General features: G+C 40.6%; 1 protein-coding gene across 1 annotated transcript in view; it reads left to right on the top strand.

Annotated features, from left to right (window-relative positions):
* The window catches only part of uts2r (urotensin 2 receptor), a 51120-nt gene extending 27518 nt beyond the window's left edge, over positions 1-23602 (top strand). Inside the window, exon 4 of the mRNA XM_080049356.1 lies at positions 21628-23602. The gene's annotated coding sequence lies outside the window, so the exon portion shown is untranslated. The remainder of the gene's footprint in view (positions 1-21627) is intronic.
* Positions 23603-27767: the final 4165 nt, after the last annotated feature.

Here is a 27767-nt window from a genome sequence, read left to right as displayed (position 1 = left end):
ATCAATCTAAGCATGATGAAATCTCATAAACATCACGCCCAGGTAAATCGATTATCCATCCAGATTGGGAATTGAAGGAGCAAGGCATGATGGGAACACATGGACCAAGCATGTTGAAAGATGAGCAAATAGCAGGAGGGAGAAACGTGGGGGAGGTGGATGGCTTGAGGGGGTAAGGGAGGGGGGGCTGATGGTAGACATATGCAGGGCTTATTAAAATCAGATCGCACAGGGGTTGAGCGGACATCGCGTTTTCCTTAATGGGAACTTTTCCCAGCTCCCTGCAGAGGAACCTTTAACACGCAGCCAAAGCACAAAAACAAACAGGAACGCAGCACAGATGCTCTCACACCACAGTCAGCGCACACACACACACACACACACACACACACACACAGACATTGGGGTGGCTGCAAGCACGAAATAATCAGTCTTAATTCATCCAGACACTTTAAACTGTACTGCGGGTTTGTAGACTCAAATAGTATTTTCTCAAAGGGATGTGGGAGCTTTTCAGCCATTCATACCATGCAACTTCCTTTAAACATTTCATTCATTCAATATTCCCTCTTCTTCTTTTCTTTTTTTTTTGTTGAACAGTCATGCACCTCTTACTGCTTGAATCAGGAAATAAAGAAAGGGGTTTGTTGGGGCCTTTTGGACATCTCTGAGACATCCCTGGTTGTCTATAAAAGGTCACATATTATTGGAAATTTCAGGTTCAAAATTGTAATTTGGGTTTTTGCCAGAAGCGGTTTTATGCTGTAGTGTCCAAAAAAAAAAACGTTTTATTTTGCACAGTGCCATTTTTGAATCTCCTCTTTTCAGTCTCTTTCTGAAACGCTCAGTTTTATAGCCTGGAGAGTTGACCTACTCTCATGACATCATAATGGGAGAGAAATCTGACCTGGGTTTTTGATCACAGATGTTCTCATACGTTGGGAATTTGTAGGCACCCCGAAGACCCATATTCATTTTGAAAAACCATGAAAAAGTGCATTTTGCATAATAAGTAATCTTCACAAATCACCTCTTCTCCATATTCAGGGCTGATGAGGGGGAATAAAATACCAAAGGCATAAGAGATCCTGCGATTCCATTTTTGCTTGCATACAGGTGACAAGTTTAAAGGAACACTTATTTAAATGGTGTGGGTAAAATGTCCAAGAAACATAATGACAGTGAAGGCTTTCTCAAGGGACCCATAGGGTTCACTGAATGATGTGAATCATATGCCACGACCTTCACTGGGAATGGATTAATAATGAGGTGGGCATATCTTTCGGAAATGTGGTGTTCGTCTGTCCATTATGAGTTCCATGGACGGTGTAATGACAACCAAAATACCTCACCAAGGTTTTACCACAACCGAGCAAAAAGTTGAAAGTTTCTACATCATCGTTGCTTGCACAGTCAGCAACAACCGAGTTAGGAAAGGCTTGGAAAAGTTGTTTCAGTTCAACACTGCCAGCAGCTTGTGACAGCTGTCTGATGGTATTACAGTAGACCGGTTTAATCCTGTTAACTCCTGAAGTCTACAGTCAACCTTTCCCATACGGCTCTGATCGGGGAAAGAAGAAGGGGAGTTAAGGGGACACCATGTACTGTGCTTCAGCAAGTGTCACGGGCAATGTCTTCCCAGTGTTATTCACAGGGTTATCTGCAGTAGCATTGATCAGGTGGCAAACCGAAGCTGCTTGCTGTCACAACAGCTCTTTGTTTCCCCGATGTCACTTGTTGTAACACTGAATCAGACAGTGGAGGCCTTTTCTTTGAAGCCCCAGGTGCAGGTTATTTGGAATTTCTACACTAAGTATCCCAGGCATAGTGCAAGTCCTCATCTACACAAAGAGACACTTCAAAGGTGCGGAGTTCAATGACACCAGGGTTTATCTTTTATTAACAAGGTGTGCTAATGATATGTCACCTGCCCGTTTCCTCGAGGAATTGTGATGCATACAGATGACATTGTAAGATGACGTGTGTTCATTTGAGACATGACGGAAATATTTCATCCTATCATTGATCCCGATCCTATGGAAAAGTACATATCTAAAGGTAAAGAAAAATTATTGCTAACAAGAACTTTGATATTTCCTCCAGGGAAATATAAATGTTCGGTATACTGTGTGTCTTCTAGATCATCAAAACATTTAATGGATCTCTGGTGCTTCATACCCAGGAACATTCCGCCCTCTATATGAAGCACCCCACGCACACCTCGCTCACAACATATAAGCACACACATACCTTGTCAGCAGTGAGGACATGATGAAAGATTGCAAGAAAGCACCTGAGAATAGCAGAAGTAGAAACACTTTAGTAGTAGAAACATGGAGGTTATACTGAATTGCTACGCAGGTGGTTAACAGCACATCAGGAGCACAGCAGGGGACTCAACTGTCCTCTTCACCCTGTTTTCATTAGACTTCCAGTACAACTCAGAAACCCTTCATCTACAGAAATATTCAGTTGTGATGGGTGTATCCATGCTGTACAGCAGACAGGAGTACAAGGAACTGGAGGACAGTTATGCAATATGATGTATGGTGTTGGAGCAACCACCTCCTCTGAAATATAAGCAAGACTATGAAGATGATTGTGGATTTTAGGTTGACCAGGAGGACTAGGCTGAACAGTAGTACCATAATGGGAGAGTTTGAGGTGGTGGAGGCCTAAAACACCTGGGTGTTCACCTGGACAACAGACTCCACTATATTTTTAGCATTTAGACAGCACCGTGTTTTTAGTGGGGGTCTCCTTCAGCTTCATTGCAATAAGGACTGGTTAAGAAGCTACAGTAATTCCTGTCACCTGCAATAACAATCTACAATCACTCCCTCCTGTGCCATATCTTATTCGAGTTTGTATGTATACTGTATATCATTTCTGATTTATGGTGATTTTTTTTCCAGTACTGACAGATGCTAACAGATCAGACCAGGGGTGGAAAAGTAATACTTTAAATTCGTCCATCTGGCAATTAACGTTCTGACCAAAAAAATACACACACCACAAACACACACACATACTGTTTTCCTAGCAGAAGGAACAGAAGCACTATCTGCCACTACTCTTAATTCATAGAGGTGTTTGTTGTAGCACATGGGTGGGTTTTGTCTATTGTTCAGAAGCTTCCTCTAGATAAGGAAATTCCTTCCGTGATAGGCTGGAAAGCTATGATAATTAAAATTCACTGCTGGAATGTTATCAGTGAGGAGCACATTACGATGTGCCATTTCAGACAAGAGCAAGGTCGTCAGCAGGGAGACCTTAATTAGGGATAAACTTCTGCAAACACCCACGTGCACGTAGGCACATATTCCACACATACCTCAAACTTGCGGACACAATTAATTTGGAAATGCCATCACTTCACTTCGCTGGAAGAATGTCATTAATCTCGATGCATGTTTTGTTTCATGATAGTACCTCACAAATCGACGAATGGTTGACATGAAGGTATTTTCCTTGTATTATTACGAATAAATAGAACGCTTATTTACCTAATGACCTGCTAAAAGAAAAGAAAAATGCAATGTTGAACAAACATGCCTGCAAAGATAAAATGCACCTGCGAATATAAAAAAGTGAGGACAAATAGTGTCTTTTCTCTCTTCAATCAAGACGTAGGGCAATCAACAAAGCAATAATGAAAGGTTAGACAGTTGACAGGATGCCACTATGATGTCCAAAGTAAATGCTCCAGGGCTGTTGTTCCTTGACATTTTACAATAATTACAGCCCGTCCTCGCCTGATGATGAAAGAAGTGGTAAACAAGAGGATGCAATTACTTGTGAGGTTTAACAGCTACACACGTAACTGCAATTGATCACAGGCGTTGTTGTTCAGTTAAAGTGTGGGGGAGCTTGGGGGGGAGGGGGGGTGCATGGGATGAGCTCAGTGATTACTGGCTACGGGTTGATGGTGAGGCTAAACCCATAGGAATGAGGAGCGTTACCAAATCAAGTGATCGACTCCAGAGTAGCCCGTTGACAATCACATCATCCCACAATAAGAAAAACAACAGTATTGTATTGTTTTGTTTTACTGTATTAAGGACCTATGGAGAAGTAAGTGATATGGTTTGGTCATTATATGTGTTAAACCACTCTATATTCAGACAGCAATCACTTAAACAGTATGCGCAGTTCATAACAGAGTCATTCAGCTTTGCTGTAATTGCCAAATCAAATGTTGAGCATCCCGCTTGTTTTATCCATTCAGGAGACAGAGCGCTATAAAGAGGCAGGTCTCTGCTCACGTGAATAATGACTCGCTGCTCTCCATCACAGCACGATCTGACAAAGACGGCTGTGTGTTCATGTGTTGGTGACGTAGGGACGAGGGAGGGGACTCTTACAGTAACTGCAGTCACATACAGGAAGTTAGCTAAAAGGACCATATAACTTACTTCTCCTTTACATTAACGTAACATATTTCAACAAGCTCATAAATAGACGCATATTAGAGTAATATACAGGCGTTTTTCAGTCTCTCAGTCCATACTAAAGAAACGTACCTTGTATCATACAACCTGTTATCCTATCGGGGGAGAAAATACTACAAAGAGGCGGGTCCCTCTTTCTTTTGTGAATGCGAAGAAAGCTGAATGTTTAGCTGGCTACAATGGAGCAATGGACAATCAGAGCATGCAAAAATTATTAAAAAATTATAGGAATTAAACTAAAATGATCCAATCGCTTACTTCTACTTAACGTGTCAGCAAACAGTTGCCTACTTACACATCCAGCAGACATGGCGTAACATTATCTTCCCATTAAAGTGATGTTTATGGCCTCTGCAAGCAAGTCCAATATTTGACCAACTCCGAACAATATCTTGCTTTCTGGATGACGTCAGTCTGCTTACAAGAGTTGCCATCTGGAAATGTAAATCATAAAAGACTGAAACAACACAGTCAGCTTCAGGATGCTAAAACACTCCCTAGAGCTAAGGGAAACTGTGGAGTCTTGTTTCAAAATCTCAGTGGGTTTATCATTGTGAATGTTTTTTTTATGTATAGCCATTTGAACCATTGTTATTCCTAGCTTTAAGCAGGTAGCTCCAAGAACTTACTACATCCCATCCTTGGTCCTGTAGAAATGTTTGTTCCAAGTGTTTAGTTTCAACATTTTGGATCTACGTAGTCCAGTGGAAAACCTATCCAATGCCAACAATGCATGAATAATTACAAAAGAAGAAAGTTCCGAAAAAGAACCCAAGGACTTTCAGAGCAGGTCCAAAATAGATGCTGGGATAATTATGCCCTTATGACCAACCATGTTCAGAGTTGATTTTGACTTGATTCACATGGGTATAAGACATATTTACACAAACAATTTGGACCCACCGCGATGAGCGTTTATGGACCAGATCAAACTGATATGAATTTGAACGCTTTCTTGGTCACTGGGATCCTGTGGACCAATAAAAACGGCTGATTGTTTTTAAGGGTATTTATGTCTGCACACACACACACACACACACACACACACACACACACACACACACACACACACACACAGAGACTGCATCGTAATGATGTGAGATTTCACATTCAACATTGAACTCATGCATTAAAAATAAACTATGGAAAACACTTAGTTAATGCTTTGTTTTATAGCTGTCACTCCTAGGCCTAACAGGAGGAAATAACAACTCTTTGAAGTCAGGCCTTTAAGAGGATGGAGCGATGGAAATTGGCCAAAAAGACACAAACAAAAAGTGATGAAAGCCTCCCTGTCATTGTCCACCATTAGAGCATGGCCATGAACACGGAACTGGAAAAACAGGCGCGAATTTCCCCTTGGCCATTTCAGCTTTCGGAATCAGGATTGTATCATAAAAAGCACATAGATACTGCTTGTACGCTACAGAAGAAAGAGCAGCGCTTAACTCTCGTACATAATGGAAGCACGTCACTCAAACAGAAATCCACTTCAGTACACAAAATTCCCCTGAACTGTTCCAAGGTGCCTCCTCAAGCACTCTACTAATGGGCCATATCTCCAAAGCCATTACAGCATTAGCCAATCACAGCTAATTGCTGATAAATTCCCCGAACAAGATTTGTTAAAGACTCAAATGAAATGAAAGGAATTTAATTGAAATGTAAAAAAAAAAGTCAACTCATTCCCCGTTGTTAGATAAATAGATATTTGAAAGGGGAATTACTCCACGCTGAATGAGCAATTTCACAGTAATATTGTCGGAGCAACCGACGGAGCAAACACAATAACAGATCCCCTTTACTGTTCATCTCTTGCATTCAGCCCCTTTTGCTTTCCGTAGCCAATGCTGCTAGCCTGGAAATCCAGACCCTGATATCTTGAACGATAGAGGATCTGGCCACGATCAATAGTAATTTCCAACTCAAGGGGCGGCTCCTACTTGTGCATTTCAAATGCCACTGCACGCAGTTGGATAGCACTACAACCAATCAGAGCGATGCACAAGGTGACGTATGCCGCTTTCGTTTAGCGAACAGCTGTTACACTGTTAAATTAAACGTTTGCCGTTGTCGGTCGGCAAAACAGAACATTCCACTTACTTGCTAATGAAAGATTTGAGTGCCGTCTTCCAAATCGTTAAGAGTCGAGGCCAAAGCAGTCTCAAACTCACACAACATATCCGCAGCCGTCTTTGATGTTTACTATCACGGCTTCGACGTCGCATGCACATCACTGTCGTCATCCGGTTACTTCCTCCCCAGAGTACCATACAGTATAAAGGGCTCTGGCGCACCCATATATAGAAAGAACCAATTGAAACCATAGCCAGATTTCTGGTCTTCTTGATAAAGCTTCAACGGAGCGTGTCAAGACCAACACGCTCAGCAAATTAAATTTGCCAGCGCCTAGTGGCAGGTCTGGGAATGCCAGGCTACAATGCTGCTGCTTTTGTCACCAAAAACCTCATCTCAATCAGTACCCATTAGCCTGCGGCCACAGAGGATCGGGGCAAATCATTCCAGACAGTGGTAAACAGAATCTGAAAACCTAAAGAAACATTTGCAAGTTGGTTGGTGTTGGTGCCATTTAGCTAGCTGTTGTATAAGAAATAATAAAATGAAGATTGCTTGATTTTAGGCCTGTGGTTTTTATGAAAGGAGATCAAGGAGTCTGAATGTGTCTCTGGCTGTGTTGGCAAGTCTCCTGCAGCGTCATTTGCTTTTGGTTGAATGAAACCCGACACGTGGATATAAAGATATCTGTGCTATGTTCTTCCACCTTGACACGAATAGCCAAGGGGAAAGCCATGAAATGAAACACACACACACACACGCACACACACACACACACATGAACAGATTGAGGAGTGTATGTGAGAGCAGAGAAGGAGAGGGGATAAAAGAGAACCAATAAACCTAACCTGTGGTGAAATCAGAAAGCTGAAGAACAGTTGTTCAACAGGTGTGGTAAAAATAATAAAAAAGACTAATGGAAACGATAAGATGGAAGAACATGTGGAAGAAAACGCTCTCCTTTGTTTTCCATGTTTATGACAAACACTAGTACGATTAGATTTTGGTTTGGCTTATCACATTTTTGAGAGCAACAAGACGAATCACAGGTAATGCATGACAAAGAAGGCCCTAGAAGGACTCAACATTGTGAGCTAGAGCAGAAGTGTTTTGACAAAGTCCTCGGCCCCACAGACCTGTGGAAACAGACACAGAATAGATATACTCACTAGGTTTCAACAGGCCCCCCTAAAACTAAACAAGATAGTTATGCGATCGACAATCTTCAGATATTCTATACTAAACCTGAAAAGAAAAGGATAATCCCTGTTTTAGCCGTTCACCACCTACTGCGCAACTCTTTCTAAATTTAGAAGACGTGGGTGTGAGAAGAGGTGTTGGGGTATACAGAGGACATGGGCTGACATGTGAGGGTGGGGGTAGCGGTGCATGTAGCATTTTGACTTAAAGGGTTGAGGGGGTGTTGAAACGTAAATGACTTTGACATCACCAGTAGGCTAATGAAATACAATTAAAGGAGTTGAGATTGTAATTGTTATCAGTGGTATTGAACTACTCCAATCCAAGATGTTGTTGGCTAAGAAATTATTTATATTATTTAATGAAGTACTGCGTTGCATCGCAATAAATATCTTCAGCATTAATGAAATCAGATCAGTATTATGTATATAGTGTAATATGACAAAAAGCAATGGAAAAAGGGGAAAAAATTGAAGAAACCATAAGGAGAGTGCTCTGCACACATGTCAACAGATCCCAAAAGAGCACAACAGTTTCAACATAATTTTAATTAATCAGAAAACCTAAAGCAGCCCCAAAAACTAATATATAAAAATAATTGTTCATGATGACTAAGTTGCCATCACTATTCTATTCATAATCTAAAGGTCTGAAAAGAAAGCACTATACTACGGACAGGCAAAGTTAGCGACTAGCTAATGAGCATGATTGAGCATTTAGCAGCTAAAGAGCCACATATCTCTCTCAGAGTTTTGTTGGAGACAAAAAGGATATTAATGAATTTTGAATATTGGACTACATTCGTTAAGTGACCAAAAAATACAAACTTCAAATGAATGCTATCTTTTCTCTGTATTTGCTGGATGTGTATATCTTAAAAGATGATATTAGGTCAATGTGTGTAAACTGTTTGTGTACAGTGCACCCAATTGGCCAAAACAATCCATAATTTCAGGTGTAGGCTTACATAAACCAATGCAACATTTGAATGTAGAATAGCACTGTGTCATGTAAACCAAAAGTTGCACGATATTGTACCCATTTACAATAAGCTAGTGGCTAATGTTAGCTAACTTAAGGGCACATTAGCCAATGCCAGTAGGCCTAACACATTGGTGTGCATGTGTGATGTCGTAGTCATATTGCTAAGTCCATGCCTCTTCTCTACTTCTTAGAATCTCACATTAAGTGAACGTTTAGTTTTTATCATGAGTAAAGCTATAAACTGACACATTGTAGCTCACTAGACGATGTTGAGGTCACAGTGGCCCTTGTTCAGAAGTTTTTTAAATAAAGAAAACAACGGATAGCTATAATAAAGTGCTCAGTTCTAAGTTTGGACAAGCCAACACTAACATGATAAAGGTCAAGAGCAGCTCCGTAGGGAGGCTCCACGACAGTCGAGCAAAGCTTGTCAAACTTTATCTGACAGGTCCGCCCGGGACACAGAGTGCATTTGGAAGCACAGTACATGCTTTGCAAAGTCTGAGAAAACTGAGATATGTGTGTTAAAATTTCCTGTTAATGTGCCAGAGTTTGATGACAAGACATTTCAATAGTGGACAGGATCAAAAGGTGCCCTTGTTGCGACATCGAGGGTTTCTCTTTGACGTTTCCCTGGAGCAAAACCAACCCAAGGCTATGTCCCATCATCCAAATTTGCTGCAGGCATAATAACCTTTTCTATCAAACTTTTAAAAGAAAGATTTTCCAGCTACCTTCCCTTAACTGCCTTTGTTCTATTCTAGAACAAAACCTCATCTACTTTGCAGCATCCTTTAAAAAGCATCCAGGATGACGTAGACACAGAAAGGTTCTTCTGATCTTCCCTGCTTTTCAAGGGGCTGCTAATGCTCATGGGAGAGAAAGATAAGAGCATCATTATGCCACTCTAGTTAGTGGCTTGGAGTCTCACAACATTTCTGCACATCAACTCACACTGGCACATGTTGCTGCACAAAGACATTACCTCTATATGACATTGCTAAGAAGCAGACCGAATTCTGACCAAAATAATACAAAAGAACAGCTCCCAGTGGAGCACAACAGGGAAACACTGCTAAACCTAATAAGAGAGTTGCCGAAAATATATGCAGCAATCCTGTCAGCAGTAGTCGCATGGATTAAAGGTGGAGTCAGCGATTCTGGAAAAAACTTGGTGTAAAAATATTTTTTTCTCAAATCAGTTACTATCTCCTCCTTCACTGAAAAAAAAATCTAGTGTTAATACACAGCCTAGGCTCTTTAAACTGGTATGAAAACAAATAATATGTAAACAAAGGGTGGCCACTTTAGCTAGCAACATGCCAGTATACAGAGCCTAGGCTGTGTATTTTAACACTAGTTATTTTTCCCCCAGTGCACACACATTAAGACAAGTAACAGATAGTGAGGAGATATTCAGTGATTTTGACAACAAGCGTTCCCCAAAATCGCTGACGACCTAAATAATCATTTATGCTGCACATGTTAAAAATCTCAAATCTTAATCTCATTTTAGGATGACTATTATGTAATCATGCCATATCAAGCCTGTAAACTATATGTTCAAGATCTGTAGAAAACGCAACTCAAAATATATTCTGGGTGAATTAGTTGTTTTTGGAGATGATGCAATTTGTTGCTTCCATGACTCCCTGACACTTTGCACACAGCAGGGTGACTCTCCTTCATCTTACAGTGAGCTTTAATCTCACTTAGTTCAAAAGATACCACCTGCAGAGGCTGCACAGAGTTGTACCATATTCACACGAACACATTGTCTTATTCCTGCATCTGTAGCAAAGCTGGGAATCTATGTATTGGATTTCCATATGATTTTGTTTTGATTTTCTGATATGCATACATAGTGTCAATACTCAAAGGCAGGGGTTGTGAGTGATCCATATTTCGCTTGAAGATAACCAAATAATATGTGATGGTAATAATAAGTGATGGTTATTCCGAATCACAGAGTTTTTATCCTGTCTGCTCCCAAAGTCAACACGTCAGCCATTCGTATATTACTATTCGTCGATGTGCTACTCCAGGGGCAAATCTGTTTCTCATCCGTATTTGCACGAGCATCAGCACTCGCTAATTTAGCCCAGCATACCGTTTGGTGAACTTTTCCTGTGGTGAAATTCATCGTGTTTATATTTAATGGCTCCATCTATCAGCAAAGACGACCCACTGTGACATGCACAGCTTGTTGTAACTACACAGCTTAAAGTACAATCATTAAGATTGAAGTCCTGGCTTATTGGCGGTAACAGCAGGTGCACTTTAATTCCACAGCAAACACTTGTTGGGCGGCTACTACTGACAATGTTGTTGACACAAAGTAAAGACAATAATTGGACTTTTTCCATTATGTCATGAGCAACCACCATCTCATGCTGCTGTTAGCGTGCGTAGGGCACAGTGAAGCAAGTTGGGTTAACCATGCTGATCGTGACCATGTGTAGTTGTGTGTACTTATTTTCGATGACCAATCACTGTCAACACCAACCTGGGAGAGTGATTACAAAGCCTTTTCCTTGACTGCTTCACATTATTGAAGGCCGCCCTGTGCTTTTTGCCAGCGAATTGCTTTGTGAACCGGAAATGTTGGCTTAGCATTAGAAGTCACTTACAACTGGTCCAGAACTCTGCGGCCAGATTGATAACTGGTACCCGGAAGACTGGTTTAGCTACATTGACGGGCCAGTCAAATACTGGATTGATTAAAAAAAAAATGTATTGTTTGTTTTTTAAAGCTCTTTATGGCCTTCCCACCTAAGTACATATCACAACTCATCTGCCCTCTTTATAACCTTACAACACTCCATTCTTCTGACCGACAGCTGTGGTCTACACAGAGATCAGGATTTAATGGAAAAGGTGATGGAACTCTCTCAGTAGCCGCCCAAAACACTTTAGAACAATCTCCCTCCTCAAATGAAATGTCCCTCATCTGTTGACAGTTTAAAGACGAAGCACAAAACACACATGTTCCTATTAGGGTTTGAGTGGCCGTAAGGTTTTAGTCCCTCTCGTACTCTTTTAGCACTTAGCTCCTTGGTCCCCCTTTTTCTTTAATCGCTTTTAGCTTTATTCGTCTCACTTCAGGCTCATGGTTTATGTTGTGTGTGGTCGTTTACCTCTCTGTGAGTCTGCATTGTCATTGTTTCATTTCTTCTAATTGTTAATTACTTTGTTCAACTTTGGTTGTTTTAATGTGCTCTACAAATTAAGTTGATTTGAACTTAAAACAGCTCTGCAACGGAGAGTAAACAGTAAATGGTGAGGCTGATAATCAGTAACGTTTGGTTAGGCTACTTGCTGCATAGCTTCTTCTGAATTCTTGCATGTAGAGGTCAATTTGGTTGTACCATCGCCACTAGCAAAGTAAACCACTAAATAGAGAGGTAATTACAGAATACAAATTGATTGTATTTCTTCAGTAATTGCTAGAATACATGTGGTGTCAAAAACTGGGTTTGTTTCCATGAACATTTTGAGATGGTTGCCGTGAGGACCTCCAAGTTAACTTTTTACATAGCAGATGATGTCAGGCTAAAGCTGTCAGAGGCGGCTCTAGACAAGGGCTATTGCCTAGGGCGCCGAATATCAGGGGGGCACCATTTTTAAATACATATCAGCATACGCCTGAAGTTATCAACTGCTTCTAATTCAAAATGTTCACATTTAAATGTTTACAAATTTGCACATCTGGTGATACTAAGATTCTATAATAGTCAAGTCACAAGCCAATTGATTTAAAGTATCCAAGCAATAGATAACAGCACATTATGTGTAAACAGCGCCACACGTGTGCACACACACACACACACACACACACACACACACACACACACAGTATCAACATGCTGTCGTTAGAAGCGATAGTGTGCATCTGTGTAATTGCATGTGTGGACGACGCCTGCTGTGCTGCAAGCCTCAGATAAGAAGCAGCCAGTGTGCTGTGTTGCTAAGCCGGGCGGGATAAGCCAGGTCCGTATGCCCTGCCGGAGAGGGAGGGAGAGAGGGCAAGAAGCATGGGGCGTGTGACAACATGAGAACCAGCAGCAAAACGGACTCACAAGCCCTCATGATGCACAAACCCAGACATTCAGCCAATATCACACCCAGACCAACACACACACACACACACACACACACACACACACACACACACAAACACAGGTTCAAATACTCATACCATTTAAAGGTCACATATTATGCTAAATGCACTTTTTAAATGTGTTCTAACATATCCATGGGTCCACAGTGTGTCTAGAGACTGCCAAAATATTTAAAAAAATAACACTCTCCTTTTCTCACAATCCCCCTTTCTGAAACCACCACCCCTCCCCCACCCAATATACTCCAGTCAGAATTTTCCCCTTTTCTGACCTCACAAACTGGAAAGCCAGAGGCTTCCACTGTGCAGCCCACACCCCTATTTCTTATTGGTCCACGGCCCTGACAGACAGAGGGCGAGGCGTATCTGGCTTCGCTTCCAGACAGGGGGCGGGGGCAGCGCAAAGATTGTATATTTACGAGGGGAGCTGCAGCTCTTTTTAAAAAAATAGGCCATTGTGAGATTAGCTGAACTTCAGCATAGTACAATAAATTATCTGAAAGTTTTTTTCAGCAAACAATTAAAGAAAAACGTATTAGTGACCACTAAGACCATATAATATGGTGTATAATAGTACCGAAAAGTGTATAATATGGGAGCTTTAAGTCACTGCACTTCACCGTGGCATTTTTCTTCCTAAAGTGGAGTAATCTATTCCAAATTGAAATGGGCTGCTACAAACAGGTGGAATGCGGTCCAGGGTGAGCGAAATACATCACAATAACAACTGTGATTACCCTGTAAATCTTTCTCCCATGCTCCGCCGCGGACCAGATTTATACCCCTCCGCTGCTTATGTGTTTCACTTTGCCGTCAACATTAATGAATCCCTGTGATAGCTTAACACAACTAACTACACTTCAAGTACCATAATACCATTATTTAAAGGTGCACTATGTAACTTTGGGTGTGTCAGAGAAGTGAACATTTTCTTAGGTTAATTCTCATAACTGAATAAAAAAAACTTCCTTACAGGAAAATTGGATCCCTGGAGCACCATTTCCAGTTAAAAAGCTACCTGAAAAGTTACTGTTTCATTGGTGTTGTTAACAGCAGCAGGGACCCACAATTTTGTTCGCAAACATTATAGTCTTACATTTGGTCCCACGTGCCTTAAAAATGATTTAGTTCTGATTGATGATGCTGGAATTATACTAAACTAAGAATGACTGTACATGTCGACAAAATGTGTTTTTTAAACCCAACTGCAGGCTCTGCAAATGTAAACAAATCCCCCTCCTCTGAAACTACACAGAGGAGGGGGATACAGCCTGCAGCAAGCGAGCATCCTGAGGTTTGCCTCTTTTTTCTTGACCTATAGCTGAATAATTAACATTACGTTACAGGAAATGTCAATCGCTCTGAGTCAATGAAGCATTACTTCCTCCTCAGCACATTGAGATCCACTTATGGCCTCTGATGAGCTCTTGATGCAAAGGCCGGCCTCTGCAGCAAGAGGGGGGGGGCAAATATTCTATTCTCTGCCAACTGGGCCATCAGGTGGTTTGGCTGCCTACACTGAGAGAGCAAAAACAGGGGGTCACGGTGGAACAGGACAGTGGCATAAAATGACATCAATGATAAGGCTCAGGGACAAAAGCAGTAGCAGTTAAACTAGGTGGCCAATGAACAGCTGGACTGAGGTGGCGGGGGTTTTGCAGTGAGGTTTCCATTTTCTACACAGTGCTATTCAAACAGCGAGAGAACGCTACTGTTATAGCCCCAAGTGTGAGAGACAAGGGAGACAGTCAGCAAACGTTGGCTCCCCAGTGTTGTAAAAACGTGCTTTAAAGATAGATACAGTCTCTTAAGGAGGATAAGCACGTACAGATCTACTATCTATGGTACAAACGCTGCGCCTGTGAGAGCACGCTATCCTCAAATGGCCCCAGCAACACATTCCAATTGCTTACTACTTACATCTCAATTTCTGTGGGAATTGGCTTGAGCGACTGCGAAGTTAAAATAAGGGGGAGGATAGGCAGTTTAAAGGTGGAGTCAGCGATTCTGGAGAAAGCTTGTCGGGGAATATCTGCTCTTCACAATCCGCTACCTGTCTGTACTGTGTGTGCGCTGAAAAAATATTCCAGTGGTTATTCAAGCCTATAGCCTCTGTAAACAGGTATGTAAACAGCCAGGGACCCACCATGGCTAGCAACATGTTCATAGAGCCTAGGCTGTGTATTAACACTGCACTGTTTTTCAGCGCCTGCACAGTTTGGATCGTGGAAGCAAACTGTGAGGAGATATTCAATGGGTTTGACTAAATTGATTTAAAAAAAAAACAAGCATTCTCCAGAATCGCTGACTCCACCTTTACATGGTGCATTCCATCCATCCATTTAGGGATCAAGGAAGTCGGCAAGCGGACAAAACTGAGCATGACGATTCAAATGATAGTTTGTAAGAAGAGGCTCTGTGTATCATTCCTCTGAGAGGTTGACACTCAACAAGACAGGACAATGTGAACACACTCCAGAGTTCTGCTTGGCTGTGGGTTTTGGGTTTGATCAGACTGAGTTTGACAGTTTGCAGTGTAACATAAGCATACTGTCACCACACGTTGATTCAAATATTGCCAATTATAATTTTTTTGACATGGTACAAGGAAATGCCTGATGACACTCGGATCTGCCTTCTTCAAACATACTCAGAAGAGCACACACACAACCACAGAAATAGGCAAATCTCTCAAATGAAATAAACCAGTGCTGGTGTCGTCGCTCGAGCAGGAAATTGTGCAGTTCCCACTGGGTAAAGTATAGGAGCTGATTGAGGGAAATGTGTTTAGCAGGGCTGTTTAACCAAGCGTTAACCAACTGCAGGAAGCCACACAGACACAGCGGAGGGAAAGGCAACAAGGGAAAGTGGGCCAGGATAGCAAAACTCCATACTGTAAATGGGGCTGTCTCACTATGGTAAAGTGGCCATCCTCGAACCAATCAGAAGAAAGTATTCGAAAAACTCTGTATGTCACTAAATTAAGCGCAGACTTCTACAGAAACTATCAAATGATACAGTTTGTACTGACGTTAAAGGAAATATGCCCCTAAAACTCAAAATGGCTTTTGTTTGTATACGGTAGACTGGGTGTGATCTCTTCGGCTCCTGCAGAGGTCAGACTGGACTGCATATAGTTCAAAACTCGATCTTAATCAGATCACTAAACATATTCAGGCGGTTACTGAATCGAATTACCCCAACAATAATTTGACGAAGATAAGATTAGATGGACGTTATTGATCCAATTTAGGAGAATGAAATTGTCCTGGCCGATGAAGTACAAGGACAGATGCACGGTGAGTCATGTTTGCGTGAGTGATGCAGACTCTGTTTGTGTTTGCTGTGACTGTGGGTAACTAACAAAGTTGATTTTAGCAAGTGGAAAGTTATGAGCAACATAGATTGATCAGTCAGCCTTGTTTCAAAGGTCTTAATCAGCAATACAATTGTACTGAGTGCATTCATTCCTGTGCTTAAACCCCCTGAGGAACTTTTAATCAGTTATAAGACAGTCTAATTGTTCCTCTGATGATGATAAATGACCTGTAACATCAAATGAGAACATCAGTGAAAACGCTATAGTTGTTATTAATGCCTTTATATGGGTATGATCTGCCAGGAACTTAAGACAGTACAATTTATGACATTTCCTGTGTTTCACGAAAGGTACTACATCAAAGTCTACTTTGCTTTGCCAATCGTCATGTTACCATATTTAATCTGGCATAGTCACATACAGTATACGTTACCTCATTGCCTTGCATCCTGCGGTCTCTCTCTCTCTCTCTCCCTCTTTCTTTGTCTCTCTCTTTCTCTGGGCGCTGGTGTCTTAAAAACACCACTGCATTTGTCCTGCTTTTAATTGCGCTACCCAACAGTGTAAAGAGGAGTTAAAATATGCTCAACTACAGCAGTTAAGTACCTCATTCACATTAATGTGACAGGAATATTCATCCAACATCATATGTCATAGTAAAATATTGTCATGGGCTTTAGGTTTGGCATAAATCACACCAGTGTTTGATTTAATGATTGAAGTAATCACGGGGTCCAGATATATGAACTCCTGCTCTCATTGCAGCCTTATATATTAAATTAGACAAGAAAAAAGAGAGAATACAAGCAAAAGCGAGAGATGTCGAATGAATGGAGGCCGCTCGCATATTCTGTATATCAGCATTTTTCAGGCCAACAGCAACGGCCCTGAAGAGTGGGGGAAAAGTTTTTAAGTGTCCCCGCTGTGCGCCAGGTCTTGTGTGCGAGTGTGTATACTGTATCTTTTAATGATAGAGCTGCCACATTTACAGGGCAGGCTAATGCTGGATGTTCCAGTGAAGAGGGTCCTGTAAAGTGGATGTGGAAAAAGTGACGTGAACATCACTTCAAACCGCATCTGTTCATGCTAACACACACTCTCTTAGACACGCTCACACACACGCTCACACACACACATATGGGTGGATGACGTGACGCGGCTTTTTTGTGTCCAAGCGTCAAACACATATTTTTTAAAAATACACAAAATGTCAAAAAAAAATTCTTATGTGGTTCAGACCATGTTGCTTTACGTAGACACACTGAACATTAATGTTATACATCACTGACATTTTCACAGTTTTCAACCAAACTAGACTAACTATTTGGAATTAGCTATGATTAAATAGATTTTGTCAGAAATCAATGTCATATGGTGTGACACCAAATTTTGATATTTAAATGTGTAATTGCTTGGACACCTTTGGTTGGATAGTTCTCTGTTTGACCAGGAAGTGCAGGAAACATCTCAGAAGGACCAAGGAAGGGTCCCAAGGCATGCTGGCTGTTGTCATTTTTTGCATAAATCAAATATTTTCTGCAATCCCAATTCTGTACCAATTCTCAGTGTCTTTTAGTGTGACGCTTTTTACATATAACTGACAAAGATAAATACCTTTTTTGTCATTACTACATTTATATCTATGTTGTCAAATGAGTTGCTATGCTGTTAGCATGCTATCATAAAATGACATAGCAAAAAATGGTCTGAAAATGCATGAAACCTCATATGGTGTGACGCTAAATCATATAGTGTGACAGGCTTTCCTGTATGTTTTTTTTCTTTTTTTAAACTTTTTTTGGTCCATAATCACATGAAAAAAGGCGTCTACTTGTACATTACTAATCTTCTGAGTACTGGATACTCACTCAACCCCAATACCTACCTACATGAGTGGTGTCAAAATATCAAATTATTAATAGAAAATCTATTGAAATGTGGTGTGGTTCATGATCATCCAATTATGGGACTATATCATTTGGTGTGACGTTGAGAAATTATGAAGATAAAAAGGCTTTATAATGTATTTATTCCGTGATTAATTATACAATCTCACTGGAACACATGGAAAACACTATAAGCTATACTGACAAGTAGTTTTGTTAGATTTGTAACAGGATATATTGGAATTAATCTGAAATATACCAAAACATTGATGACAAATGTCTTACATTGGGCGATTAAGAAAAATAATGCAAAATGTAATGTTTTTCTACAAGGAAATGCTGAATCTCAATGAAGAGAAGATGAAGAATTGTGATGAAACCAGTATACTTAAGAAAAGTATATCCCATTATAATTTAAATACAAAAACTTTCATGTCACACCATATGACAATTTTAAGCACAGACTCAAACAAATTGGTGAATAAATACATATTTCAATTGAAAATCTAAAAGACCACATACATTTTGAGAAATTTAAGAATCAGTACAAATAAACTCAATAATTCTCATGTCAAATATTTGAATATTTATTTTTAACCTTTTTCTGGGGCCACACAAACACACACACACACACACACACACACACACACACACACACACACACACAGGGACACATTCTTTTTCACTGTCTCTAAGTTGAAAGTGTCGGTATGCTCCAATACACCAGTATCTGCAAGACAATGAAATGCATCTTTCTGTCGACAGCCAGCAGAAGATAACACTAATTAGCTTGCAGATTGCCTTTGACTTAAAATACATCCATTCTTCAAGCTAATCAACAGGCTTTTATACTGCAAAAGAAAGAGTAATGATGGAGCTTTATGTCAGACATCACTTTTGTAATGGTGGTCTTCAGGGAAAATGCATGTTGGGCCTCAGATGGATTTTGTCATTGCAGCACCACATATTTGGTGCTAAATTGGCAGTGAAGCTGAGTGGTGACGGCGCATCTATAGCTCTCTCATTACATCCATGACCAGGCTCAAGACTATTTATCCACCGTTGAAAGCAACCTGCAACTGGGTGCACATTACTCCCACGTTATTCGTCAATTCCTCACTTAAGTTTTAGTGCCGATTAAATGACCAAGACAAATCCTGTTAAGACGTGATCCTCAGAGGGGGTGATTCTGTCACCTTTTGACAGAGCCAGGGTAGTTCCCAGCAGTCTTAGTGCTAAGCTTTAGCAAATCAGCAGCTGACGGTGAAGATGGTATCCTTGCATCTAAATCCTGGGAGGACAGTGAATGTCCCAAAAGGAAGGACTATTCCTTTGAATAATTCAGTGTGGTGAAATGATAGTGTGTGTTGCTCAAAGAATGTGTAGGTTCCATTATGTATGTTTCTTCAACCATCTTGAGATAGTCCTGACCAGGGAAGGACGTAGAACCGCAAATTAAATGCTAAACATATTAAACACCAACGCCTGCCTTGACCGCCTCATTTGCCGTCTCAGTAGCTATTTTCCCACCATTGATCTTTGCAATTACATTTTTTCATTAATAAAAATGACCAAGGATTTTTGCAATCTCATGAGCCCGTGAATGGACGTTATTCAATTAAATGAGCAATGGCTGACATAGGTCATATTATGATGATGAGCTCTTTCCTTTGATTTTGTTAATGTATTTTACTTCCCCCAGAGTACCTATCGTATACTTGTCATCTTTTTTTTGCATATAAAGTGCACAAAAGCCTTTCATTTGCAAAATACTTAATCACCATGTCGCAATACCCAAATGACTTCACCGAGCGAAAGGGCAGTGATATGTGCCCCTTCTTTGCATTCAGAGTTAGTGATTGAGAGTACAAAATATGAGATGGTATTACTTTGAGCCTGCTGTCGTTTGTACATGCCTATATTCAGCCCAAAGAAGTGTCAACTTCAACAATAAGAATACATTTGAATCAATTCATCCAGCAGCAATCAGGAACTTCTATGCAACAAGATGGACAAAGACAAAAGGATTGATTTCCGTGGGATTGAGTTCTCGGACGCATTTCATTTATTGAATGATGATTTGACGTGTGAGTATGTCAAATGGGGTGAAACGTGGGGGTAATCATTGAGATGCATCTGCTGATTGTGTGAATTTGCATATGACCCATTTCCATGGGATGTAAATGAGCACTAGAATAAAATATGTTGTTGTGTAAAGTTGAGACATGACATGGATTTTCCCCAAACTAACTGTTTTTGAACAACATGTCATGCGGCACAAGTGAGCGGGTACAAAGAGTCCTAAGTGAACCTCTTGCCATCATACATGTCCATGTGGTAATTGTTGATAATGGGGATAATGGATCATCCTCATGGTGTTGCATTTGGCTGTGCAGGGGAGTTGCTGTGCTACATTGAGATATTCCATTAGCTTAATTGCATTTCCCAAGAGTTTTTTGGTAGCATAGCTATTAATGTTTCCAGCTATTTTCATCAACTAGCTCGGTAGCACAACATGAGGCTACATTTTATTTTCTCTTGATGAACGAGAAGCTCAGAAATGAGTCTGTTTGGATGGCGCGGAGCGGAGATATAAGGGGCCATGGAGTACTTTGTTCAGCTATATTTTTCTGAGCGTGCTATACTTTCAACAACAGCTTAACTACTTCCAGTGAAAGGTTGCTTTTAGTTTCACCAAATAACCGTTGTCTTCTGCGAGGAGAATGAAAACAGAGCTGGAGAGAGGTTAAACACACTCAAACGCCTTTTGACCATTTGACACACACGCACTTCCTAAATAACCAATTGCTTCTTCTCTTCAATCCAGACTTCAGAGGCTGCTATTAGAAGCTAATCTTAGTAAATCTGCCTGGAGATCCAGCCCACAAAGAGTTAAACAACTAAAAGAAAAGAGAACTGTGGTTCAGAATGAGAAGACACAAACAGATCTATTTGTCTTCTTTAAGCCCCTCTGAGTTTGATATATAATTTTTTTTATGTAGCTCTGCAAAAACCCAATTCTGGTGAGATGGTTTTGGTCTGAAGCGACAATGCATAATGTATGAGCGTATGCTACGTTTTCTAACACACCTGGGGGATAATAGCAGAGGAACCAAAGACACTCAACTATTCAGAGTCAAGATGATACTGCCAAGCAATCGAATTTTGGGTGCGTGTGTGTGTGTGTGTGTGTGCGTGCGTGCGTGCGTGCGTGCGTGCGTGCGTGCGTGCGTGAAAGTGAGTGTTCGGGCATGCGTGTGTGTGTGCCTAACTTTGTGAATGCACATAGACTGATTAAACTACTTCTTTGCTATTTTATATGCATGTCATTTCCAGAGATAATTTTTTCTGTTCACAGCCTGCTTTGTGTGTGTTCGTGTGTGTGTGTGTGTGTGTGTGCGTGTGTGTGTGAGTGAGTGCGTGCTTGCGTGCGTGTGTGTGTGTGTGTGTGTGTGAGTGAGTGTGTGTGTGTGCGTGCGCGTGCATTAATGTGAGTGTGTGTGTGTGTGTGTGTGCGTACGTGTATGTGTATTTGTGTGTAGAGCATTTACAGCCTCTGTATTAATAGCCTGGCCTGTGTCTCCCTGATAGATATGACTGAGGTGTGTTCGCTGGCCTCGGAAGAAGAAAAGGCCAGGAAGAGCCTGTTGGAGATGACACAAACCCCAAGCAGCAGACCCTGAACTACCCAGCGCCCCACAGCTGCGAAGGGAGGGTGGAGAGGATGGAAGTTTATTTTGTTGTTTTGCAGTATGCGTGGGATCAATAGCCTCGTAAGCAGCCGCCCGGAATTCTGTTTCAGACTGTGTACAAAGAGACTCTGAGACTTTTTCGATTTGTTGTTGATTTTGTCTTTTAGGTTTACCGTCTACTGTCCTTGCGACTCCAGTGAATGTGTCTTGTATTGTGACAACAGGAGAGTGATGCTGCCCACGCACAGGTGTGGTGAAGGCAAAACATTATCCAAGCACCGGCGCTTGCATTGACGGGAAGGATAAAACAAGTCAGTGAAGCTGAGAGGAACAGAAAAGTGTCTGGTGTGTGATCGTTTAAATCCATGAAAGTGCAATAAGGAGCTTCAGCTGTATCAAAGGACTACTTTCGGGGGGAAATATGGAACACAATAAGGCAGTGTTCAGACTAACATCAGCACTGCGCCACGTTGTTATGGAGACAAATAGACACACACAAGGTCGTCCCCCAATAAGGAACGTGGCTCAAAACGAACGACGCAGCTACCATATATGTGCAAAGGCTCATTCCTGCTTGATTACTTTGTGCCATCTTTCCACTAGAAGTCCACCAGTTGCGACAAGAGATAAAAGATTTTGTCCGTGTGGTAATTTTTCAATGTTGTAAAAATCCTTTCTCATGGTGTTATAAATGGCTGTGCAGTGTTTTAGTGTCTTAGAACTTTCAAACTCATCCATCTGTTTGGCAAACTGGACGATGTGGGATCACATGACTTCACTAGCAAAGCCCTTGCGTTTTTTTAAACACAGTGCTGTTTTTTTGGCCTGGTCCCAGTTGTGCTGGTGCTGAGATTGTTTATTTTGTCTTATTGTCAACAAATCCCATGAAAAGACCAAAACCAACTCTGAATGCATTCTACTACAGAGTATTACCTGTGAAGCAAAAGGCTGATATATCTTTATCTGTGTCATGGCCAACAGTTATTGTCAAACAAAACTCTACAGGATTCTAGGCCTTACTGTTCGACCTAAATGCAAACATCTGCATGGTAACATGCTCATAATGTCAAGCCTAACACGCTCATGTTAACTTTTAACATTTTCACCATGTTACAAACTCTTGAAGGTATTTGGTCGGTCACAAAGCGTTAACTGACACCAGATATGAAAATTTTTGTAGAGACATTTGGCTAGAAAATAAAAAAATAAGTCAAACTGATCATTATAATAAGTTATCTGGATCCTTTTGGAACCATGGATGTTCAAAATAGTCCATAGAGTAGCTCTTGAGAGGTAGAAGAACTCACCAACTAAAATTGCTATCCCTGGGGCCACACTGCTAATAGGGGTAAAACAAATATGCTCCATCATGACCATGGGCACAGGAGTTTATTTTTTCAAAAGTCAATCCCATATAATGCCAATCTGCCATAAACACCTATCTGCCACAACATGTGTATTCATCTTGACAATAGTCAAAAACTGATGCGACATTTACTCCCGAGTCGGTATAATTTACTTAAAACAACAGTGCCAACATCTTTCAGGGAGCACTTGAAAAATAAAGTCTTCTAAACTTTGTCGGACGGACTCTGTTGGTTTAGTTCTTTTCAGGGGATTCATTTGTATTTGAAGAGGGAAAAGAGAAACAGCAGCCTTGTCTGATGTGTAAAAGGTGTCCCTTGGCCTTGCTTTGAGCTTTTGAAAAAAAATAAACTGTAAAAAGACTTTATTTAAATTTAATATATGGTTGAGAAGAAAAAATTATCTATATCCTCCAAACTATTTTTTTGCTGATGTATTTCATGCGATGTATTTCATCTGTTTACAGATTTCCAAATTCCTTTGCATGTCAATACTGCTATTTAATGCAACTGTGCAATACTATCAATGATAAAATAAAAAACCATAAAAAGCCCAAAATGTCTTTGTTTGTGTGTTTTTTTTCCTCTGAGGCTTCCTTTCTCATCCCAGGCCATGTTATGGATTCCATTCTGGTACAAGAAAGGATCAGAAGAGTGTGAGCTGCCAAGCTGTTAAATTCCCATTGATTTCGCTCCCAGAGCAGCCGGAGACAAACTACAAACACTGGCTGGGAGATTCTTATTTAAACAATCTGTCATCTAAATGACTCTTGTTTTTTTATTCTGCAAGCTTCTGCAAGGTGCATGCAGGACCTTGAAAAATTAAAAAATGTACACTGTGGGATTTGAAGCCTTTTTTCGGATACAGCCTGCTGACTTTGTACACTGCGCACAAAATAAATCAAAACTGGCTATGCTAATAAATTATAAATCAACCAATTTACTGGACACAGGCTGACAGCCAAACAGCGTGGCAATGTTTGGTTGTTTTCTAATCTCTTCGACTAAGCACTAAGTGACACTGATAACGGGGCATAACGCTGCTGGCCCCCGTTCCTGGCCCCCATTCCTTCCTATTGAATAATTGAGCTAAAGTGAGTGTTGCTGATTTAAAAGCTTGTAAGTTAAATACAAAGCACATCCAGTTTGTATTAGCTTAGCCTGCATTGTCACACATGTAAAACAAACCTGTTCTTTCCGCAGGGCAATTCATGACGAGACCTGGCGACACTGTTTAATAACAATAGAATTTGAGTTGTAGTTTTTAACCAATTTACAGCCTTTGTATTACCTGCAACTACTGCAGAGGAATCCAGTGTTTATTTAAAGGTGCTGTAAGCGGAATGGTTCTTTTAGCTAACTTCCTGTCAGTTACTGCAGTTAGCAGTCCCCTCGCTCGTCCCTATGTCACCACATTAATGCACTGCGGTCTTCAATCAGCTAGTTATCTAGCATCATCTCATATCCATAAGTGTGATAAAACATGACAAAAACCATCAAAACAGTCATTGGGAAGGATTTTTATCTGCTCCGCCATTGTAGGCGCATAAACATTTACCCATGTGTCGCTCTGGCGTGCACCGGCAGTGAGACCATGAGTGAGATGGGTTTCAGTTTGTAGCGTGCTCTCTTGTGATTGGATATTAATTTCGGGATCCCCGAAAAGTAGATTTTTCGATTATATGCAGAGCAGCTGACTGGTAGATCGGCTTTATGAAACGCGCACATTATGTAAGTGATCACTGTATGAATAAAGAGCGATTTAACACTTATATTAACATAAATAAACCGCTTACTTCACCTTTAATGGAAACCCTGAGCAGAACTTACTGCTGCCGTAAGCACAAACTAACTTTAAAGTTGCCTTTTAATGTATTCTTCAAACATATTTAAGATCAAACTCAGTGACTGTTTTATCTCATGTATAGTGTTGAAACGGTCACTCCCCTGATTGTAACATCAAGTTACTTGCTATGAGGAGCACTGCTCTGTTCAGCCTGTGGAAACAGCTCTAATGTCTTCCTGAAGGGAGTTTTTACTAAGTAAGAAAAAATCCATCTCATGATTTCATCGGCTCTGTCTCCACTTGGGATGGAAGACTTCCAATTCCTCCTCTGCATTTAGTAGACAGGAATGGTTTAACAAGGATCCAGCATTGTTTGATCTCAAGCCATTCAGGGACTGTGCTATCTAACTCAATGTAGCAGCACAATGTTGCAGAATACTAATAGCCCAGCAGATATATACCGTGGTCAGCTAGAATAGTGCCCTTTGCCGTTAAAGCATTAAGCAAGTAAATAATGGCAATACTAATAATTTTAGCTACAGATCCAAGCTGTATTGTATTCCATTTTTTCCAAATGGCCTCCAAAGTGCACCGCTTTAACATAAAAATATTCATATCGCTGTATCTATTGGTCATTCAAATCAAACTTTATTTGTTTAGCACTTTTCATGCACAATGAATATAACACAAAGTGCTTTAAAGCAGTCCTATGTTTAAAAAACAATCCCACTCCCTCACCCCTCCCTCCCCCAAAATCACAGACAGAGCAAGGAAGTGAGGAAACGTTATCCCAAACACTTTGAGGAAACACCGGCGGATGAAGTCAAGAGACGGTTGTATTCTTTGCAAAGCTATTTATGGCGTCTAGTTGTAAATATTATTCAGAGGGTCTCTAAACAGTATTTGTTTGAATCTATGACCTTTGAAACCTAAAGGTAGAGAAAATGGCTGCCACAGACCATAGGAGTCGAATCCAGCTAAAATAAGTATTGCCATATTCTAGCTACTTGCAGAGTTTCATGCGTTTATCGCAAAGTGCACAATTAAGTTTTACCTTAACAACGGACCAGAATCATCTGTAATTGGGTCCGTGACTAATGGCAGCCTAATGTCATAGTTGTGTTTTGTTAAACCTCTCAAAAGTTTCCAGTTAGGTATTTGAAAAAATCTCCTTGAATAATTTGTTGCCAAATATTCTGCAACAGGGAAACCTCAGGAGGAGCGCCTCATCAGCCGAAGGGGTGTATATGGCATGCGCTGTACAAGCCACAGGACCGCAGTGTTCCTGATTCCATTCCACCTGGAGACCTCTATTTCACGTCTTTCTCCCCTTGTTTCCTGTCGAGCTCTTGATTATAGACAAAACACATTTTTTCTTGGGTCTAAAAAGGAAAGAAAAGTATCAGGCTGCAGTCTTCAACATTCCATAATTATTAAAACCTGTCAATGTCTGCTTCAGTGAAGTCCACAGGGACTTAGTTGAAAGATTTAACATGTCGTTTTATTAACCTCAGGGAGGCAAGTGAAAAAACTAAACTGCTAAGATTAACTCATATAGATCCTGCAGACACAGAGCAACACATTGCAGAAACTTCATGATCATTTGTCCAATATACTTTGAACATACAGGTCGCCAAATATCAGACCAATCGTAGACTTGGTGGGATTGCGTAGAAAAAAGCGATTGGAAGCAAAATAGTGTGGAGCGGTTTCAACTTTGGCTAAATAATAATTATAGAATAATTATATATAAAAATGCCTAGAAGGGGACTTATGAATCTGCTTCATGGACATAGAGAGACAAGAGTGACGAGGGAGAGAGTCTTGAGGTAAATAACAGGAATAACTTGTGTTTCCGGTGAGGTCACACTTGGTCCAGTTCATCTCAACCGAAGAGGATAAGAAGAAGAAGAAACTGTTTGAGCTCTTTGACTCAGTGTGTCTGAGTCCTTGGTAGAATCGATATTAATCTTGGTAATTCATTTGGTTAATCGTAATTCGTGCTTTACTACTGAAGGTTATCTGGAGAAACCCCTTCAACATCCCCATGGACGAGACTGGAATCGTTATTACATACCAGAATGTGATGCGTTGAGCACTGACTGAACCCACAACTCAGACTGAAATTAATATCATTTGTTGCTGAGGCAGTGAGCATTAGGAAAGATAAATTGTATTTTATTTCACAGTTGGTTTTATTGATACTAAGGGCACCGTTAGCTAAAAAGATTTAAGCACAGATTCAGAGTCAAGTCACGCACTGTGGAAAATCCTTTCCCTGCCATCGGCCACCTGAGCACAATCCTCATAATTCTCCAAAAAATAGTTTTGTCACTGTTATATTTTGGTTTGATGGATGGAGTGGACTGGCACAGGGAACACAGGTCTATATTGTGAGACCTCATATGTATTACTGTACATGTGATCTTAGTACAAACCTAGATTCTAACGATAAAGATAATTTCAATGCCTTCACCTGTCTCATCTTTAATCATGAAAACCAAGCAGCATGGAAGACATTTTCAATATCTATCTATTTAAAGTCATAAATGTGTCAATTTATCCATAGTGTGAATTATGATGAGGTGTAAAACCAAGGTATATTTCTCATGCCTGCTGAGCAAATGAGCACTATTATAGAAAGCTGTACAAGCCTGCATAGCTACAGCGTCTCACCTTTTGTCATGGGGCATTAGCAAAAACTGAGTGGATTCCTATACATTATACTTAGTGTACTCAACTTTATAGGAAAAAAGTGCTGATAACTCTCTCTCTCGCTTTGCTGAGAGCAGTCTATTAACTGGCGTCTCAAGGGATCCACTGTTGTCCAGACTACATAACAGGCCTAAGCACAAAATAGCAAGATTTAGTTTTGAAAAAAAATCTGAT

The sequence above is a fragment of the Ammodytes marinus genome (assembly GCF_949987685.1).
Source record: "Ammodytes marinus genome assembly, chromosome: 20".
Taxonomy (NCBI): Eukaryota; Metazoa; Chordata; class Actinopteri; order Uranoscopiformes; family Ammodytidae; genus Ammodytes; species Ammodytes marinus.
Note: the sequence above shows the minus strand (reverse complement) of the source record. Positions and strands in the feature narration are given on the sequence as shown.